Source organism: Schistocerca nitens, chromosome 3, assembly GCF_023898315.1.
Source record: "Schistocerca nitens isolate TAMUIC-IGC-003100 chromosome 3, iqSchNite1.1, whole genome shotgun sequence".
Classification (NCBI taxonomy): domain Eukaryota; kingdom Metazoa; phylum Arthropoda; class Insecta; order Orthoptera; family Acrididae; genus Schistocerca; species Schistocerca nitens.
In genome coordinates this window covers 181610470-181632663 of record NC_064616.1, presented here as the reverse complement: position 1 = coordinate 181632663, position 22194 = coordinate 181610470, and the positions used below count along the sequence as shown (strand labels likewise).

The 22194-nt window shown below is 41.3% G+C and overlaps 1 long non-coding RNA gene and 1 other non-coding gene across 2 annotated transcripts in view; both read right to left on the bottom strand.

Annotated features, from left to right (window-relative positions):
- LOC126249541 (uncharacterized) overlaps positions 1 to 22194 on the bottom strand; it is a 271919-nt gene that overhangs the window by 177285 nt on the left and 72440 nt on the right. The window lies entirely within an intron of this gene.
- Trnat-agu (transfer RNA threonine (anticodon AGU)) lies at positions 18782 to 18852 on the bottom strand. The gene has a single exon. It is a non-coding gene; the product is annotated as a tRNA-Thr (tRNA).

The following is a 22194-nucleotide window of genomic DNA, read 5'->3' as shown; positions in this document are numbered from 1 at the left end:
GTATTAAATGTTCTTTTAGTTGATAGTTATGTATATACACTCTATAAGGTATGGCCTTACCGACTGAGCAAGATATGGTGAAGACATTATTCTCTTATATAGCACCAAAGAAGGAATTCAAATGACTCTGAGTACTATGGGACTTAACATCTGAGGTCATCAATCACTTACAACCTAGAACTACTTAAACCTAACTAACCTAAGGACATCACACACATCCATGCCCGAGGCAGGATTCGAACCTACGACCGTAGCAGTCAATCGGTTCCAGACTGAAGCTTCTAGAACCGCTCGGCCACCGCGGCCGGCAGAAGGAATTCCTCATAATAGATGAAATGAAGCGACAGTATGGGCAACTATCTAGTGATTAGTTACTTTGTAAAACAGTCACGATGAGAAAACAAATCTGTAAACAAAAATACCCCTAATGACCACTTAACGATCACGAGCAATGTGAAGCTCCCACATTACAACCAGTTCAAGAATGCAATCTTAAATACATCTTTTTAAACGAAAGTATCCCGACTATGTAATGATTCACCACTAGGCGACATCATTGTGCGAGGGACTGGTAGATTAAATTTCTTAAGTAAGTGTAAGGGTTATGGTGCACATATAAGGTTGCAAGCTGACATAGATAAAGCTGACATAGATAAAGCAGAAATGGTTCCTAAGCTAAACACAGATATAGATTGTTGTATAATAGATGACCGGGCAAGTGGCCGAGCTGTTCTAGGCGCTTCAGTCTGGAACCGCGAGACCTGTCGCAGGTTCGAATCTTACCTCGGGCATGGACGTGTGTGATGTCCTTAGGTTAGTTAGGTTCAAGTAGTTCCAAGTTCTAGGGGACTGATGACCTCAGATGTTAAGTCCCATAGTGTTCAGAGCCATTTGAACCATTTTTTATAATACATGAGAATGTGCAAAACATGATGCAAATCCTCATACTACTACTATTACAGCATATAGTTAGACAACTAGACGATTTAAAGATAGCAGGTCGCAAAATGGACGATTTACAAGATGAAAAATAGTACCAGCAGAGAATGTCATTTAAAGGTTGGTCAAACAGTATGTATTCCTTGTGGGGATACGGGAGGTCACTGCTGCTTTATACCTGTTGTATGTGTATTTATTTAAATGTTGTCGAAAGTGTGGAAGACGGCTTTGTGAAGTAGGACGAAAATGTTGTAGTAAAAAATACGGTTGTAACTGATAGCAATCCTAGAAGTATGGTAAGTTACACTCCCTCTCACCAGACTGTACTGTGTGGAGATTAGGAAGAGATAGTTGAATATGAATGAGGGCTGTACAACGGACCCCTCATGCTGCAAGAGTGTTATGGAGAACGTGGTCAGACACTGCAACACAGCAGAAAGATGGACGTAAACAGCCCTATGTGGGAGTCGCCAATTCTGTGTGCTTACGAAAGATAAGCTAACTCAAACCCTTTGGTATAAACAATCTATGGAAAATATATGTTAACTTGTTCAAGTCTTGGAAACTCACGTGGTGGAAAGTATATAAAGTTTTTGACACAACGGCATCAAAATGCGAGTGTTATAACCATTCCAAGAAGACAGAAAGACTGGAGGAATGTGTCCTCAAATAACGGATTTTTGTGAAATTGTAACTTATGTGAGAACTGAAAATGCAAATTCTCTTAATGAACCAAGTACTCTCACAGAATATGTCATGCAAAAAGAATCTTTAACATTTATGATGTGCAAAGACAAAGTTCACAATAAAAGCTGACAATGTTCACTGGCTCAGGGTATCAGTTGACGAAAATTTTGCAACCTCTGAGGTCAGAGCTTACAAAATTTCCCCTGGGAGATGGGAGGTGTCGTATATGGTAAAATATTCAGTCCTAAGAATAGTAAAATAACTAAGTGGGAAGTATTCAGATTTAGCCAGAATGAAAGTCTCGAAACCGCTGCTGAGCGAGAGGCCTGTGAATTATTTGTCTGACACGCAGGAAACCGCTGTGCAAAGCCTGTTCTGCTAACACGGGCCGGACCCTGGAGAATCACGAGGTTTGTAGCAAACACAGCCGCCTGACATTTGGACAGCACAAGCGCCAGTACAAGGGGAACACTTACAGAAGACGTTGAGCAATATTACGTGCTAGCAGCAAGAAGTGATGCGTTAGCCTAATGATGGTCACGAATGAATCAACCTTCATGGAACGTTCCAGAAGGGTGGTATAATATAAAAATGTAGTAAATGAAGGAGGCAAAAAGGAATACAAACGTCTCAAAAATGAGATCGACAGGAAGTGGAAAATGGCTAAGCAGGGATGGCTAGAGGACAAATGTAGGGATGTAGAGGTTTATCTCACTAGGGATAAGATAGATACTGCCTAGAGGAAAATTAAAGAGACCTTTGGAGAACAGAGAACCACTTGTATGAATATCAAGAGCTCAGATGGAAACTAGAGAGGTGGAAGGAGTATATAGAGTGTCTATACAGGGACGATGTACTTGAGGACAATATTATGGAATGGAAGAGGATGTAGATGAAAATGCGATGAAGAGGAAGATACGATACTGCGTGAAGAGTTTGACAGAGCACTGAAAGACCAGAGTCGAAACAAGGCCCCGGGAGCAGACAACATTCCATTAGAACTACTAACAGACTTGGGAATGCCAGTCCTGACAAAACTCTACCATCTGGTGAGCAAGATGTATGAGACAGGTGAAATACCCTCAGTCTTCAAGAAGAATATAATAATTCCAATCCCAAAGAAAGCAGGTGTTGACAGATGTGAAAATTACCGAACTATCAGTTTAATAAGTCACAGCTGCAAAGTTCTAACACGAATTCTTTACAGACGAATGGAAAAACTGGTAGAAGCCGACCTCGGGGAAGATCAGTTTGGATGCCGTAGAAATATTGGAACACGTGAGGCAATACTGACCTTACGACTTATCTTAGAAGAAAGACTAAGGAAAGGCAAACCTACGTTTCTAGCATTTATAGACATAGAGAAAGCTTTTGACAATGTTCACTGGAATACTCTCATTCAAATTCTAAGGTTGGCAGGGTTAAAATACAGCGAGCGAAAGGCTATTTACAATTTGTACAGAAACCAGATGGCAGTAATAAGAGTGGAGGGACATGAAAGGGAAGCAGTGGTTGGGAAGGGAGTGAGACAGGGTTTTAGCCTCTCCCCGATGTTATTCAATCTGTATATTGAGCAAGCAGTGAAGGAAACAAAAGAAAAATTCGGAGTGGGTATTAAAATCTATGGAGAAGAGATAAAAACATTTGAGGTTCGCCGATGACATTGTAATTCTGTCAGATACAGCAAAGGACTTGGAAGAACAGCTGAACGGAATGGACAGGGTCTCGAAAGGAGGATATAAGATGAACATGAACAAAAGCAAAACGAGGGTAATGGAAGGGTCCAATTTAATCGGGTGATGCTGAGGGAATTAGATTAGCAATGAGACTCTTAAAGTAGTAAAGGAGTTTTGCTATTTGGGAGCAAAATAACTGATGATGGTCGAAGTAGAGAGGATATAAATTGTAGACTGGCAATGGCAAGGAAAGCGTTTCTGTAGAAGTGAAATTTGTTAACATCGAGTATAGATTTAAGTGTCAGGAACTCGTTTCTGAAAAAAAAAAAAAATGGCTCTGAGCACTATGGGACTTAACATCTATGGTCATCAGTCCCCTAGAACTTAGAACTACTTAAACCTAACTAACCTAAGGACAGCACACAACACCCAGCCATCACGAGGCAGAGAAAATCCCTGACCCCGCCGGGAATCGAACCCGGGAACCCGGGCGTGGGAAGCGAGAACGCTACCGCACGACCACGAGATGCGGGCTGAAAGTATTTATATGGAGTGTAGCCATGTATGGAAGTGAAACATGGACGATAAATAGTTTGGACAAGAAGAGAATAGAAGCTTTCGAAATGTGAGGCTACAGAAGCATGCTGAAAATTAGACGGGTGGATCACATAACTAATGAGGAGGTATTGAAGAGAATTGGGGAGAAGAGGAGTTTGTGGCACAACTTGACAAGAAGAAGGGACCGGTTGGTAGGACATTTTCTGAGGCATCAAGGGATCACAAATTTAACATTGGAGGGCAGCGTGGAGGTTAAAAATCGTGGAGGGAGACCAAGAGATGAATATACTAAGCAGATTCAGAAGATTGTAGGTTGCAGTAAGTACTGGGAGATGAAGAAGCTTCAACAGGATAGAGTAGCATGGAGAGCTGCATCAAACCAGTCTCAGGACTGAAGACCACAACAACAACAACTTATGGTGATTGTGTGATGTGAGTCGTTCGGGGAGTGTGTTTAAAGATGGTGACGTTGGAACATCTGACTTGCATGACAAACAAAGGGTTGGTCGTAGTGTCACAGAAACCACCGAGTTTCTCAAGCAAAATGTTGACAGATTGATTCAGAATGATCGTCTTATCACTCAGAGTGAAACTGCAAGAACGTGTGGGTCACATTATTGCTTTTCTTCGCTGAAATGAAAGCACACAGACTTGAAATTTGCCAGGAACTCCTCTTGCATTACGAGAATGAAGGTGACTCCTTTCTCCATTCAACTGTGACAGGAGATGCTTCTGATGAAGACACTGAGAGAAGTGTGCGACTGTGGTTGCAGAAACACAGTGTCAACTTCTTCCGTGACGACTTCAGAAAACTTGTTCAATGTTGGCAGAAATGTATCCAATTGGCTGGTGATTATGTGGAAAAGTGGACCATTGGTAATTAAAGATCACATTCTAAGTATATTTCTGCATTTGAATTACTAAACTATTCGCATCCAAACCCTATTAATGAAGGTGGAGGCATTACTTTTCATTCAACCCTCGTACTTAGTAACACTCCTTTCGCCTCTGTGCAGCAGTCAGGATGTTAACGACTCATACTTATGATACCTGTACTAACTTCTGTATAGTTATGGAATGTGCCAGGGAGGTACTCCCTGGTAAATAACTACTTGTCTACGAGTAGATGACTTGTAACCACTAACTGACCAGATTCCTACCCAGTTCCACACCCTGCACTAGTGAATCTACTTTTCAGTGTAGTTTGCGGCTACAGTAGGCGGCTCACAACGAATGTGTAGTCGGAATCGCCCACTGGGGTAAGTTCCTCGGTCTCACACAGCGAATGTCGGTCTTACACCCTCTCAGGACACAACAAAATATTGTTCTTCCCTTGAAATTCGGTTTTGTTAAAAGTTTTTCACACTTTATTTGCATCAGTAATTAATTTTATATCCAACCTCTTTCTAATAATTTTATATCCATCCTATGCGGGCCGGCAACACATCTAACATCACACAGGACCGAGGTTGTTTACGCCCAAGGCGTGAGCAATGGTAAACCTCAGCTGTTTTGGAAACAGACATTCCGCGTCCTACATACTGCAGAGGGAGTTCTAGATGGCCTGCAGGAAGTATTACTACATCAACATCTGAGTGGTTGGCCAACACTATTTAAGGGCTAGAACCAGCACCGACGTCAGTTCACGTCGAATACCGAACTCGAGGACGTTTCCACGGAAGACTACGTCTTTGCCATCGAAATAGGACTTAGAATTAACTGTATGTTTGTTACCGCGGACACTTGTGGGAAACTTCGAAGTTATCTTTTGTTGCCTCTAGTAGGAAATTCTTACTGGCTTTGTGATTGCGACTTTTCGTTGTTATTCAGTCATTTTCATGTAGACTCACGTAAATGAAAGTTGTGTTGTAAGAACTTTCGAATTGTCAGTTACAACACAAGTGGCGACGAGTTTGTGCCTGTGTGTGTGTTCATAATGGCGGAAATAGTGCTTCAGCAGCTGATCCAAAGTGTGCACAACTTACTACAAGGTTTTCAACAGTTTTGCCAGAAATCGCAGGATACACAGGAACGTCTCTTTAAGGATCTCTGGAAAAACCAACCTGTTCGGCATCCCCCTTCGTTTCCCACTTTCAGCGAGGATACTGAAGACTGGGAAACATACGGGAAGCGGCTCCTGCAGCATTTTCACATCCACCAGTTTGTCCAAGAGGCTGCTCGTCGTTCCTACTTTTTGTCCTGGGGCCAGTCAAAAGTGTATGTTCGTTTGACGAAACTACAACCTCGACCCCGGGATTCTTTGACTTTCTCACAGATTTGTGAGGTTCTTACGACTTACTACCAATGAGGGTTCGACATGTTGGCTGCCCAGGTCGAATTCTACCAGTGTCGCAATAAGGCAGGACAATCTTATCGCCAGTGGGCAGCGGAACTACAAGGTCTCAGCCGGAATTGTCAATTCGCCACACAGGTCTCCAGAGAGTCCTACGGAGACGAGATGATCCGTGACCACCACATACAGGCCGCCCCTGACGAGACTTTCCAACACGACGCCCTCAGACTCGACGATCCTACTCTGGACCAGATCATTGACTTGGCATTCAAGTACAAAGACTCTACGGCAGCCAACAAGTGTTTGGAATCCCGAGCGGAAGTGGCGTCCCTCTGAGACGACGCCGTCTCGGAGCTCATTGCACCACTGGAGGAGGTCGAAGACGTTGCCGCCGTCCGTTCTGATGACTGGCGCCGGCCTCCAGGTTCAGCACAGCATTGGAGGGCAGCCGCCCGACCAGGACTTCGCACCCTCGGCTGGCTCCCCGGGTCCGGTGCGGACCGTTGGTACACAGAGCCCCCCACGCACAGAGGCCCCAGCACCAAAGGCCCCTCCGGCTTCCGTCCTGCCCAGGATACTTTCAGGACCACGCACGGAAAGACAGACATGTCGGTACAGTCTGCCACTCTCGGCAGCAATCTCCTCCTCCTCCGACCAATGACTGTTGGGGGGCGCTACCAATGGACGTCAACCAGGTGCAGTCTTCGGGATCTTCCATGCTGATGATCAACGTTCAGGTCAACGGTCGGCTGCTGCAGATGCAGGTGGATACCAGAGCAGTGGTCTCAATGATCAACTATTCCTCTTATGCGAAGACTGGGCACCCCCCCTGGTGCCCACACCTCGGCACCTCCTTACTTATAATAAGCAAGTGATCGCTCTCTTGGGTCAGTTCACGGTTTCTGTCCTTTACAAATCGGTTCACCGGGAAGTTACCTTCCTTGTGGTCAACAATGCAGCCACAGTGGACCTCTTTGGGTTGAATGCCTTTCGTGCCTTTGGCTTCGTCATCGACGACAGTGTTCATTCGGTGTCTTCTGAGGTTCTGTTTCTGGCAGTCGATACCTAGTGCATGGAATCCCAGGACCTATTCTCGCCGGGAGTCGGCTGTGCTCAAGATTTTCAGGTGTCGCCCCAGCTAAAACCGTCGACCCGCCCGAAGTGCTTCCGGACTCAGCGTGTTTCCCTCGCCCTCCAGTATCCTCTTAAACAGGTACTGTACTGTCTCACCAAGGAGGGAGCCGTCACTCCGGTACGTTACAGTTCCTGGCCGACACCCTTGGTCGTCCTCAAGAGACCAGATGGCCGTCTTTGGGTTTGTGGCGACTTCAAGGCTATGCTAAACCCTCAGCTAGAGGTTGAAGATTATCCCCTTCCCCATCCCAAGGACCTGTTCTCCAAGCTCGCTAGGGGGCAATTATTTTCGAAGATCAATCTTGCCAAGGCCTACCTCCAAATACCTTTTGATGAGTCTTCTACTCACTGGGCTGTCGTAAACACACCGTTTGGGCTGTTCTGGTTGAACTGCCTCATGTATGGCATCACTAGTGCTCCGGCCATCTTTCAGATTTACTTGGAACAGCTCTTGCAGGATGCACCGAGATGTATAAACTACCTCAATGACATCATCTTCACCAGCTGTACTGCGGATGAATATCAGTCATCTGCGACAATTATTCCTGTGCCTGTGGCCCTAAAATGCAAGTTTGTTAAATGCTCCTTTTTTCAACCTGCTATCTCCTACCTGGCTCACATCATTTCCTGAAATGGCATATCTCCTACCTCCTCCCACATCGCCACTATAGAGGCCCTTCCTTGTCCTAGCAATGTCCACCAATTGTAGTCTTCCTGGGTAAAATTGTGTACTATCGAAAGTTCATTCCCTCCACTGCTCACATTGCGGTCCCCCTCTATCGCCTATGCCGAAAGAGCGTGAGTTTTCATTGGTCCCCGGCTTGTATCGGTTTTCCGAACCTTAAAGCAGGGATTGCACTTGGCAGAGTGTCTCATGCTGTATACCCCCTCTCTTCCTCTTCTCTTGGCTATGGACACCTCAGACAAAGGTATTGGGGCTGTCCTTTCGCACCATCTACCAGATGTATCGGAACACCCGGTGGCATACATACCTAAATCCCTTACTGAGTTCCAAAGCAAATATACCAAGATTGAGGAGGGGGCCTTCGCCATCCTGTTTGCCTGTACCAAATTCCTACCGTAACTTTATCGTACATCTTTTCATTTAATCACTGACCATAAGCCCCTCGTGGCCTTATTTTCACCAGCAGCCCAGTTACCCACGTAGAGTTCCCACTGCCTCCAGCGATGGGTCCTATTCCTTTCACTTTTTAGGTACACCATCCATATCCGCCCACTGCCCAGCATGCCATCATCTTTGCCTTGTCTTGGCTCCCCTCCAGCCAGGATTTGGCATTCGATTAATTGGACATCCAAATGTTTCAGCTCGATGAAGACATACAGGTGGTGTTGGCGGCATTCCCTGTCACAGCTGTGCAAGTGGCTACCGCGCCGGACGTAGACTCGCTCCTGCAAATGGTACACCACTATATTCTTTGCGGCTGCCCGACGCCTTCTCCGCCTCGCGCCCAGACTGACCTCCGAGTCTTTTCCTCCATCTGCCATCAACTGGTAGCCATCGACAGGGTGCTCCTCCATGTGGAACATGACACCAATCCACGAGTACTCGTACCAACACCCCTGTGGTTCCAGATTCTCAATGGCAGAGCAGAGCCGGTTTTTCGTACCTTTAAATCTCAGATGCAGAAGTACACGGAGGACCGTTCTCCAGAAGATGCTCTTACGTTATTTCTCAGTTCCTACAGGACCACGCTGGTGAGTGACAAGAGTCCAGCCAAACTGCTCCATAGTCACCAAATACAGACCCTCCTCCTGCGTCGCACCCGACCCGGCGCTTCCAGATATTCATCCGGCTCCAAGGTGTGGGCGCGTGGTTTCAGGTCCCGGCCCCACTGGTTGCCAGGGGTCACTCTCTTGCCCCATAATCGACAACTGTTCGATGTCTGTCTGGATGACAGGGTGGTTTTGTGTCACCGCAATCAATTACGTCCGCATTTCCTCGACCGGCTTTGTGAATGTCACTTTTCATTGTTATTCAGTCATTTCCATGTAGACTCACGTAAACAAAAGTTGTGTTGTAAAAACTTTCGAATTGTCACTTACAACAGTCTGGAAAGTCAGCAAACTGGCAGGGAGAGCAGTATTGCTGATTGCATGCCTGTATGCACTGCATCCACATGACACTGCATTACAGACACAGTTACAGAAGCTGGTCAATATCCTTTGGACCCCAGGGCCTGGCTGAGGAGCAGATTTTTTTTTTTTACATGCTCTTGGCATACAACAAAAAAGTAATTGATATTTTTGTAATTTGGAATAAGACAGTCAGAGTAACAACAAGGGCAAATAATGTTATAAAGTGTATGATTTTGTTCATTAATATAAAATCTTAATAGTGATCAGTTTATACATTTTGACAGTGTTAATTACATATGTCCTGAACTACCTAACATAATTGTAACAATTCAAAGACATGAGTACAGTGGCAGATCATGTACATCTCTACTCTTATCACAGAAAATTTTAGCAAGACCTAACAACAGCAGAGTTTATATGGCAACTGAAATAGTGCATAAAACACTTTTTCTAAATACAAAGAATGCCAATAAAACTGTTAAAGAAAATGTTGCACAGTTTCTCATTAGAAACCACATTCTATTTATTAGAAGAATTCCAAGAAATGCCCAATAGAACATAACCACATCAAACTATTTACATAAAATTTCGTATTAAAAAGAATTGATATTTCAAGCATTTTCACGAAATTGTACTTATTCTAAATGACTAATCTGACATCTGAATAGTTGTGAAAAGTATCAGTTATCACGTTACTGTCCTCTTTAATGTTTTGAGAGTAACAACTAGGGCATATAACAGAACATACTATAAGTTTTCATTCACTAAATTCAGTTGGAAACCCGTAGGAACCTGCTCGTTTTCTCATACTGCACCCATATGTTCATAGAGAAGGATATTAAGGGAATAAAATTTGATTAAGTAGAGTTTGGCAGAAGTATAGTTCATCCAGATGTTCCTTTTGAAAGACGAGCAGCAAGAGTACTTCAGATAAATCTTACTCTGGCATGCACAGTGAAAGAGTTACATGTTATGAGTGTTGTGTCTAGTAATCCTGCATATTCGGTTCACTAGAAAAACAATTAAACAACCCCTAGTAATGAGTTTTATTTACAACAAGACAAGTACAAATACTGAACTCTGATCTGACAATTCTTGTAGTGCCTGCGATCTCTAACTGTGCTACACAGTGTTTGCTAAAAATAGGCTACATTGTGAAGGTTACCGAAGTGGCTAATGTTGAAGCTCCTATCAAAGTAGTTGCCACCAGTTGGGCACAGCACTTATGTTGTCTTTACCTAGTAGCCGCTGCTGTCGCATTGTCGTCCTGGAGGGAGGTCATTCAGGATGCGATTGGCTGACCTCTTCTCAGAGCCATCTCTTCTCTGTCGTTTCAGACGGGCGTGCTAGCACTGGATTTATGCCATAACAATGAGCATCTTCACTAAATGCAAAATGAGTTCTTTTCATCTCATTAAGTGCACACATAACAGTGAATCACAGTGTCATGCAGGTAGTGAATTGTACCAATTCTGCAGTGAGATGTAAAACACAGCTGGTTACATTACTGATGATAATGCTGTGTCTAATTGAGTAGTATGGAACTGTAAACAGTTCCTTTTACTCCACAGATATATAAAATACATTACAGTTCACATATAAACTGTTGCTTCTCTTAGAGTGGGAAAGTGCATAGTGACACAAACACATTGATATTATGTAACTAATTACTTGCATATTGATCAGATTGACAATTACTAAGAAAAATGCTCAAAATCACTCATTATTTTTTAATCACTTTGCAGGATTACTAATGTCTGAAAGCTATAAACAAAAGTGGACCTTGTGGTGCCCTCAGCTATGCACAGCAAAGGATGATGAGGAAAGTCTCACAGCATCAGAATTTCTACTAATCAAAGCTGCATTCATCTCTGAAAAATGGTCATTTGAAAACAACTGACATATTATTCATTGAGTATAACACAATACCAAACTCATGTTCAGTACAGGGATCAAAATCTAAGACCAGTCTTCACAGTTCATAGTAACATGGTTTTCTACTCAGCACTCTGCAAGGTACAGTACGAATGTGGGATATGGTACATAGTATCATTATAATTCTCTTCTGGCACTCATATGTATAATTATACACAGACACAGATTTAGCAGTTGTTCCTTGTATCTTTACAAGGGTTCACTAATGTTGGTAAATTCTGTGTAGCATTTCTTATACAATACGGGTTATGTATGTATGTATGTATGTATGTATGTATGTATGTCTGTATGTGTTGAATGTTCTGATTATAGCAAACTACTGATACTCCTCACAGTGATATAATAATCATCATTCAATGAAATGACATTGTCCTTATGACAAACTCATTTATTTAATTAATACATTTTCTTTACATAACATTAAACCACCTTTCAACAGACATTACAAAGAAATGACATCGAGGGGAATCAGTTTGCCATTGAACTGATTGAACCCTACTAATCCATCAGTAAGTGAAGATAGCTTCCTGTGTACCTGAAACATGAAACAATATTGGAGCTTTCTCATACACAAAGCACTTGTTCTATATTTTATTTTTAAAAACACAAGAATTGAGAAATAGGCAACAAGTGAAGAAACCAGAGTGCCTTATTGAAGTTATGCTGCCTGAAATAAATGAGCCAAAGAATTATACACACGCTATTAATTCTGTAGACCATGAACACTGGAGAAGAGTGATGGAGGAAGAAATGACTTCATTGCTCTTCTCCAGTGTTCATAGTCTACAGAATTAATAGACTCTGTATAATTTTTTGGCTCATTTACTTCAGCCAGCATAACTTCAGTTAGGTGCTCTGGCTTCTTTAGTTGTTGCCTATTTCTCAATTCTCTTTTGTTAGAACTTTCTTTCATTAAAGTGAATTGCTTGTATTAATCTCTCAGCTGTATACTATATCTATGTCTTTGGTTGGTGTCACAAAATACAATACATGTGTCTTTTTATAGCAGCTACGTCATGTGTATGCTTTCTGTAGTGTCCTTTAGTTCTTTCCTGAAATTTCTGCAGTAAGTTATGAGCCCAGTACGCAATTCGAGAAAGGAATTAGGTATTATAATTTTACATTTCGTAACATGAGAAACGTGTTAGCGTGTGTTGTGTGCTATGCATGGCTCGTATTGTATATATGTGAAAAATTGCTGCATGTTTCTCTTGTGGAATTTTTGTGGTTGTAAATCTGGACTGTCTTACAGGACTGCAATGGATTTTCATGGTATAGAGAAGCTACGTGCGGCTGAAAATTGGACTATTTGGAAGTTCACAGTACGAAATTTGTTACATGTGTCAGACGGTGCATACGATGTGTGTATTGGCTTTGCCAGTGGATGCAACATTGGCACAAATAGATGTGTTTAATGCTGTGCTAAAATTATGGGACAAAGCTGCTCGTGCAGTGAATCAGATTATTGTTAGAACTGTGGAAGCAAATCTCATGGCGTTGTTGGTTGCATGTGAGAGTGCACGGGACAAGCTACATGCCATGTTTGAACAGAAGACAAAGCAAGCTGCATATTCTGTTCAGTCAGAATTCCTCAATTTTTACATGAGTTCAGGCGGTGACGTGGTGACACATGTCACTCGTTTTGAATACTTTCAATGTGAAACCTAATGAATCATCATTAATGGTTCGACTACTTGACACGCTGACTGACAGTTATGAAAGTCTGTGACAGTCATGGAGGGCAAGATCTGAAGATCAACAAACACTAAAACATTTGCAGCAATTTTCAGTTACGACAGTAACATGCCACACAACCTGGAGAAGTGATTCATGCTGATCTGTGTGGACCTATGGAGTGTAAATCGCTGGTAGGAGCAGAATATTTTCTTTGCTTCACTTGTGACTTTTCAAGATTACATGTGATATATTTTCTCAAGCAGAAATCTGAGACTGCAGAGAAGATTGCAGAAATGGTGAGTATTGTGAAGAATTTTTGTGGTCAACTCCCAAAAGCCTTTCAGTGTGATGGTGGACGAGAATTTGATAATACTGAGGTTAAAGATTTGATGAAATTAAATGGCATACAACCCATCATCACAAATACTTATACTCCAGAGCAGAATGGATGTGCTGAGTGCAGTAACAGAACAGTTGTGGAACTTCCTCGAACCGTGTTGCAAGCTCAGGGCCTGCCTTAGTTTTGTGGACAGAAGCAGTAAAAACTACTGTCTATGTATTAAACAAAACTCGTACAAGTCACGTGGATGGCAAAACACCTTCTGATGTATTCAGTGGAAAGACGATACAGCTAAATAAATTTCATATTTGTGAAATGAAGTGTTTTGTTCATATTCTTAAAGAAAAGCTTAAGAAATGGGATCCAAAGGGAAAACCAGGAAACTTTGTTGGTTATTCTGATGGCATTGGTGGCTTTTGACTGTGGATTGAATCAGAAAAATGGATTATTCAGTGTAAGGATGCCGGCCGGTGTGGTCGTGTGGTCATAGGCATTTCAGTCTGGAACCACACGACTGCTACGGCCCCAGGTTCGAATCCTGCCTTGGGCATGGAAATGTGTGATGTCCTTAGGTTAATTAGGTTTAGGTAGTTCTAAGTTCTAGGGGACTGATGACCTCAGATGTTAAGTCCCATAGTGGTCAGAGCCATTTGAACCATTTTTGGAGTAAGGATGTTGTTTCTGAACCTGAGAAAACTGGTAGGACAATGGTGTTACTCCCAAGTGAAGCAGGCAATGAAGGATTGAAGAATCATGAAGATGCAAGTGTGTTTAAGGAACCTATAAAAGAAAGTTCTAGTGAATGAGAATTGAGAAATAAGCAACTACTGAAGAAACCACAGTGTCTTATTGATATTATGCTTGCTGAAATAAATGAGACAAGGAATTATACAGAGGCTATTAATTCTGATGACCATGAGCACTGGAGAAAAGCTATGGTGGAAGAAATGACTTCATTGATAGAAAATGCTACGTGGACTTCGGAACCTCTGCCACCAGATCATAAGCCCATTACAAACCATTCGGTTTATAGCATTAAGCATAAGGCTGATGGTAAAATTGACAATAATGAAACATTCAGTCCTGTTGCTAGATGCAATACAATTAGAGCAATTTTGAGTGTTTCTGGTAGTGAGCAACTTCAGTTGGCACAATTCAATGTAAAATCTGCTTTTTTGAATGACTTCTTGAAAGAAGAAATGTATATGGAGCAGCCTGAGGGATTTAGTGATGGACCAAATCGGGTATGCAAACTTCATAAAAGTTTATATGGACTAAAACAATCTACAAGGTGCTGGAACCAACAGTTCAAGGATATCCTAATAAATATTGGGCTTGTGGAAAGTAAGGCAGACCTGAGTTTGTTCTATTGAGAAAACTGCAATGACAAGTTGATGGTAGTTCTGTATGTTGATGATGGATTAATATCTGCAAGTAAGAAGAAGGATACGGAAGTATTCATAAGAGAAATTCAACATGAGTTTAAAATTACTGTTGAGCCATTAGGGTATTTCAAAAATATTAATGTTGTATGTCATGATAATGGATCAATAGAGATTAGTCAAGAAAGGTATACTAAAGATATTCTTCGACGCTTTAACATGACAGAGGGAAATGCTGTGACAATTCCAATTGAGCAGTATCTGCAGCCAAATGAGTAAACCAGTGATAAACCAACTAAAGCTCCATATAAAGAACCAGTTGGCTGTCTTACGTATTTATCTGTTGGTACAAGGCCTGATATAGCATTTGCAGTGAGCTATGTGTAAAAATTTTTAGAGAATCCGTGAGAAAATCATTGGTCTGTGGTAAAAAGAATCCTAAAGTATATAAAAAGTTCAGTGTCATTGGGTATAAAATATGATGCTAGCCATGCAAACAGAAGGCTGGAGATATATACTGATGCTGATTATGCCAGTGATACATTAACCTGACGCTCAGTTAGTGGAGTGGAGTGGCAAACCTTTGGCAAACGTTCTCCTATTGTCTAATTGCCGCAGATCCAAGTGAGACAATATCATAAGGTCATAAACCCCCCCACACCCGGACATAAATTAGTTCATTAAAAACATTTATAATTTGACATATACTAATTTCTAAATTTCTCAGGAAACTTTCAGAGAATAAATTAGAATGACAACCAAGCACCTTGAAAATGGCAAATAAGCCTAGGGAATGACAAGCTGCATTTAACACAGACTTCTCTTTTGTTGCTAGCCTATAGAGATGGGATGGGGATTTGACCAGAAGCAGAGAACATTCCAGCTGGATGAACAGGCCCATTCACAAACTGACTTTACCTGGTGCCAACACCAAACCCGACATGGTTCATTAGCACACAAGTAGAGCCAGCAAACTGCAGGATAGTAAGGAAGGCAAGGCAGAACGGGAATGCTGCTCCTCTAAGTGATAGATGATGGGAAGGGGGGTGGTGGGGAGAGAGAGAGAGAGAGAGAGAGAGAGAGAGAGAGAGAGAGAGAGAGAGAGAGAGAGGAGAAAGAGAGAGAGAGAGAGAGAACATATTGGAACAAATGAAAGAAGCAGCATTCGAATTATTTACATGCCTGTATAGCTATAGTTTTGTTCAAAGTCAAGGTGCTAAGTGCAATAATGTTAATGGTGGGTGCAGGCTATAGTTCCATATTACATAAAATACCACACTGTCAAAGTTGTGAGATTCTGAAATTGTATCGTCACTGGCATGTAGTGACAGCAATATTGATATTAATTAAAAAGGTACTACCTCCAATACAAAGCATTTTAATAACATATGACTAGTTTCAATAATTGAAGCACCATCCTCTGACATAAAACACTTGACTATCAGTACCCTGTCGATGTTAAATGTAGTATAATATGCATAACATACTATGATTTACATTGCTTTGTTTCTGTCATGTGAAAGACATATATTTTCTCCAGGAACCAATGTAATGCAAGCTTCCTTTTCAGGTCTCCAAGCAAACTTTGATCTTCCTATGTTTTAAATTATACAGGGCGAGTCAAAATGAATAATCCGATTTAAAAGAAAACATGACTGTTATGTTATTTGAGATGTATGCATGAACAACATACCATTGAAAGGAGCAAATTCTTGAGTCTTTCATAGTTCCTGCTAGATAGCAACAGGGTGCACCCCCCCCCCCCCCTCCCAGTTCTTGTAAAAATGGTGTCAGTACAACAGAAAGGGTTTTCTGTTCTATGATTTGTGAAGTGCTGGTCAATAATAAAGGTTCAGTGGGACTTTTTTTATTAGGTATGGTGGGGAACCTCCTACAGTACAGAGCATTACATGATGGCATGAACAATTCCAAGGAACAAACTGTTTGTGTAAAGGTAAATCGCTGGACATCACCAAGTGTCTGAGACAGATATGAACACATCCGCGATAGTTTCACAAGGTGTTCATAGAAATTAGTTGTCCTTGTACCTCAACAGCTCAACATGCCCCCAATGTCCATCTGGCATGTGTTGTGTTGATGTTTACACATGAAACCATACAAAATTCAGCAACTACAAGCTCTTCTTTAAGGTGACAAGGACTTTACCTAACGATCGAGAACAGCATTGTTTGCTTATAGTTGTTGGTGGTAGCAGACAGGCAACAATGTGTGAAACAACTGCAGAAATGTTTGTGGGTTGTTCAACAAACTTACCTGTTAGGACAGTGCAGCAAAATTTGGCATTAATGGGTTATGGCGACAGACAAGCAACGCGAGTGCCTTTGCTAACAGCATGACATCACCTGCAGTGCCTCTCTTGGGCTTGTAACCACATCAGATTATTGGAAAACTATGATCTGATCAGATGAGTCCCAATTTCAGTTGGTAAGGGCTGAGGGTAGTGTTTGAGTGTGGCATAGATCCCATGGAAACCATGGATCCAAGTGGTCAATAAGGCACTGTGCAAGCTGGAGGTGACTCGATAATTCTGTGGGCTGTGTTTACATGGAATGGATTGGGTCCTCTGGTACAACTGAACTGATCATTCACTGGAAATGGTTATGTTTGGCTACTTGGAGGCCTATTTTGCCATTTGTGGTCGAATTTTTGTGGGTAACAATGCACCATGTCATTGGGCAACAATTGTTCACAAATGGTTTGAAGAACATTCTGGACAATTTGAGCAAATTGTTTTGCCACTCCAATGCCTCAATATTAATCCCATCAAAGATTTATGGGACATCATTGAGAGGTCAGACTATGCACTAAGTCCTGCACAGGCTACATTGTCACAATTATGCATGGCTATAAAGGCAGTATGGCCCAATATTACTGCAGGGGACTTCCTATGAGTTGTTGAGTTCTATGTCGTGTTGAGTTGCTGCACTATGCAGGGCAGAAGGAGGTCCAACACAATATTAGGACGTATCCTATGACTTTTGTCACCTCAGTGTAGTTAGCTTCTCACAGTATGGGCTCAGGAATATCTTTTTGAAACACAATGCAGCTGAAAGCATGAGACTAAATGTGCACAACATTTTTTTTTAAATAAAGGGATCTATTGCTAAATCTATAACCTCACTCCCCAAAATACTGTGAAGTACATACCAGAGGGTACTCCCAGTATGCCCTGTATTAGGATCTCCTACCATTCCTTTCACTTATGTGTCTGTCTGCTCAGTAATAAGTCTCATTTGCGCTATAGAGCCCCACAGGAACAATACACAGGCCCTGAATTATCTCTCTACATTTTTCACTTAATACTTTTGCCTGAAACATGATAAGTAGGCTTTTATAGGATAGTTGATGTCTATCTTCAGGCATCTGTCAGGTCAGGTTTTACAGCATTTCCGTTATGTAATTTTAGAAAACATTTTAATGGAGAATAGAGCAGTGATCTTCATGGAGCACGTTAAAACGGTTTTGACCATAACCGAACATTTTCTAACTAATTTCAACCAGTTTCAGTCAAATAGCAATCACCTTCAGATACAATAAAATAAGTGCAAGGTATATTTCCTTCTATATCTGACTTGTACTTACATATCAGTGTACATGGTCATCAGACTGTCTTTCTTGCAGTCACCTTTAACTGAAATCAGTTGCGGTCTTTTAATAAATGTTCTATTCTGACCAAAACTGTTTTAAGTTTAATTTTGTGATTCTCTCTTGTAAGTCAAAAATACCTGTCACAATTAATGCTGTCCTTCTCTGTAAACAATCAGCATTCCCTTATATATGTTAGTGATTTCAGTTGTGACTCATTGAATTTGTTGTTATAGGGTACTATGCTTTTGCATTTCTTATCTCTCCTTCTCTTTCCTTCCCCCCACCCCCCACCCATCCCCCACACATACCGCCAGAAATTTGCATTTTCAGGCTAAGCAGGCTGGACAGAATAAAATGACAATTAAGAGCCACGCTGCACATACTGGGTCATTTGAAAAATCAGTCACCTAACTATAATTTTCTTTCCTACTTTACAAATATTGTAATTCACTTGTACCAAGGCTGGGATTAGAACCCAGGTCACCTGCTCACTAGGCAGACATGCTACCACTTCACCACCTCGGCACAGTGAGTTTACCCAACTGCTTGGGCAAACCTGCAAGCCTCCCTCCTCAATCCTAACTCCCATTCACTCCTCAACCACCTTGGTGTTCCTAGTTTAGGGGGAATACTAAATGGGCTGAGGCATGATACGGAACTGGGACTGAGGAGGGAGGCACGCCAGGGTTGGGTGAGCAGCTGTGCAACGGCACTGTACCAGTGTGGCATAGCGGTAAGTACATCTGCATAGTGAGGAGGAGACCCAGGTTCGAATCCAGACCTCAGTACAAATTTTCATTTGTCACTTCAGTATGTATATGTACACCATAGATGTGAATCTGGCCTGAGCTCCTGGTGGTAGTGGCCATGTGTGTATGTGGTGTGCTTGCTTGTGTGAGTGTGGTTGTATTTGTTTACTTTGCTGAAGAACGCTTTGGCCAACAGCTGTAATGTGTAACAGACTTTCTGTTGTGCCTGTTTGAAATTTCATGGGTCATCTTAATGTGGCGCATGAGTTTGTGTGTGCATGTTGTCCAATTCCATTGAAGACCTAATCGGCCGGACGCTCATTTTCTGACAGTCTTTTTGCTGTGCCTATCTGTGGCTAAGCATCTCCACTATAAGGTGAGTACTGACTATCTTTTTCATTATATTATTACATTCCATCATGGATATTCCACTGTTTAAAGAACAACAATTATTTGCATCAGTAGTTCCACATTTATTTTATAAGAAAATAAAAATTAGCACACCGTCTGGGTTGTGGGAAAACTTTTGGTAATACTAATAAACTATATTAGACATAGAATTATTAAGCCATGTAAAAAAAGTGAAACATCTGTTATTATATTTGTTTGAACATTGTTTTGAATACAGTTATGTACCAAACTGTGGAGGGAGATTCTCTTCAGTAGGACTATATCAAAGTTGTCTTTCATTTGTACTACAATATTTAAAGGTCTTGATTGCAATATGTGAAGGTTTCACAGTATATGAAGTCTATAAGTGAAACAGGATGTATAATAATGTAGCCATAACTGCTGATTTATGGTGGTTTACATAATCTATAGCATAATGTTCATTTCAGTCCCTTCCATCCATTATGATGATGCAATTTTCACAAATTTTTATTTAACACTCAATGATACATAGCGCTACAAGTAACAGTGATATGTGAATATACTGTAGCCATTTTGAAAATTTAAATTTACGTCAGTGGAGGACATTTCTTGCAGTTTTATTTCTATGTCTGTCAAAAGAGAAGTTATGTTATGTGTTAAGGATGAGTATGGAGTTTCAAGTATAGGATGAATTACTGTACAATGTGTAGCCTTTCACTGTTTAGGAGTACTTAGTTAGTCTGCAACACACACATATACTGAATAAATAATTATCTCACACAATTTATATCATTTCATGAAATACTGAGAGTTGTGTTTCATTTACAGTATGAATAAGATACCTGTAACAGTCTGGTGTTAAATGATATTGCCTCTATGCCACTATCACCTACTTGTATTTTGAAGCTCCCACTCATGTCAACTGTGGTTTTCTGTGATAACTTTGTGTTTCTGCAATCTTGCAATAGCCAGTGCTAGTTGCAAGCTTCCCAAGAGTGATGGAGGAAACAGTATGGCATCTATAATGTTTGAGGCTGTGTCCAACACTTTTACTGACTGCAATAAATCAAGGAAACTACTAGGTAAGTGTTTACATTTTGTTTAAACCACTGGAAAGTATATGACATAAGGATTCCAGTGATATTATTACAAATAAGGAGAGGTGTTTTGGAGAGATGTCATGAGTATATTTGTGTTGAATGAACTGTGTTCTCAAAATCACCCATCAAATGGCTACTGATACTACCACTAGGCGATATGAGAAGGAATTGTTTTAATTTTTTAACCAATCAATCTCATAGTTACTTCTGTCTGGCTGTCCAGAAAAAAAGAAATGGGAATGTTGAGAGCATTGAAGATGTATGAAGTACCCAGATCAACAATATGAGAGTATGTTGAAAGATGTGCAAAAGGACAAACTGAAAAGGAAACTACAGTTTTAACACGGAAACCTGGAATGAAAAATGGAAATGAGTATAAAGCATTGTGGGAGAAGAGTCCTCCATTTGGGGAAGTTCGGCCACCGAGGGCAAGTATTTATTGCATTCAAAGCCATATTGGGTGACTTGTGTGTTGGGGATGGGCATGAAATGATGATGAGGACAACATTACACTCAGTCCATGAGTGGAGAAAAATCTCCTGCCCCAGCTGGGAATCAAACCAAGGCCCCTTTTTAATGGCATTTCGCTGCGCTGACCACTCAGATAATGTGGGCGGACACTTCGAAGGAAACCTGTGCTGACATGTGAGGCAGAGAAAGATCTAATCTAGTACTATACAGAAGCGGAAAAGGATGTTTTTAGATTGAAACATAAGGACTTAAAGCAGATTGTGTTTGAGCTTGCCTTAAAGAACAATCTACCTCACCTCTCTCCTAAACCAGCAAAAATGGCAGATTAAAAGTGGATGAACTTATTTTTTAGAAGAAGTTGATCCCAATTAAAAGCAGGAACATCACAACCATTGACAAGAGCTAGAAACTTGGGCTTTACTCAAGACAATGTGAAGCCATTTTTCTGTATTCTAAAAGCAAACTTGCTAAAATCAAGTTCAACCCTACCAGAACATTTAACGTACACGAAACTGGAATCACAACCATCCAAAGCAAAAATGTGAAACTTATTTGTGTGAAAGGAAAATTGGCAATTTACTAACAGTCATTGGCAGAGAGGGGATATCTGAACACTGGTATGTCAGGTGCCCACTAGTATGTCACTCCAATATATGTTTCATTCCAAGATTTTGCCCACGTCTGCAATACACCTCATGGTATGGATAGGATGCAGCCTCTAGATATTGATTTTTATGAAGCCATTTAAAACTTTATTTTCAAGAAATTGAGAGGTGGATTTACTGTAATCAGGGTAGAATTGTGACAAAGTGTGACGTAGCTGAACTCATGGGCAAAGCATGCGTTAGAGTAGCAATCGTGATTAATGCACTGAGTGGTTTTCATGGCACTGGTATCTTTTCTTATAATGACTCAGTATTTACTGAAGCTGACTGTATTCATGAACTGAATGATAACCAACCAAAGACTATTTATGAAGATCAATGTGGACCTTAACTACTTGCAAATACAGTCACAATTGATCTAGGACTTAAACCTGTATCACATTGCACTGACAGCCAGGTTCAGTCTATTGGTGAAGATCAGCCTCAAATCATGTCACATTCTACATCTGATGCCATCACTATATCCTATAAACTTTCCAAAGGATGTAAAAGCTGTACCAAAATTTCAAC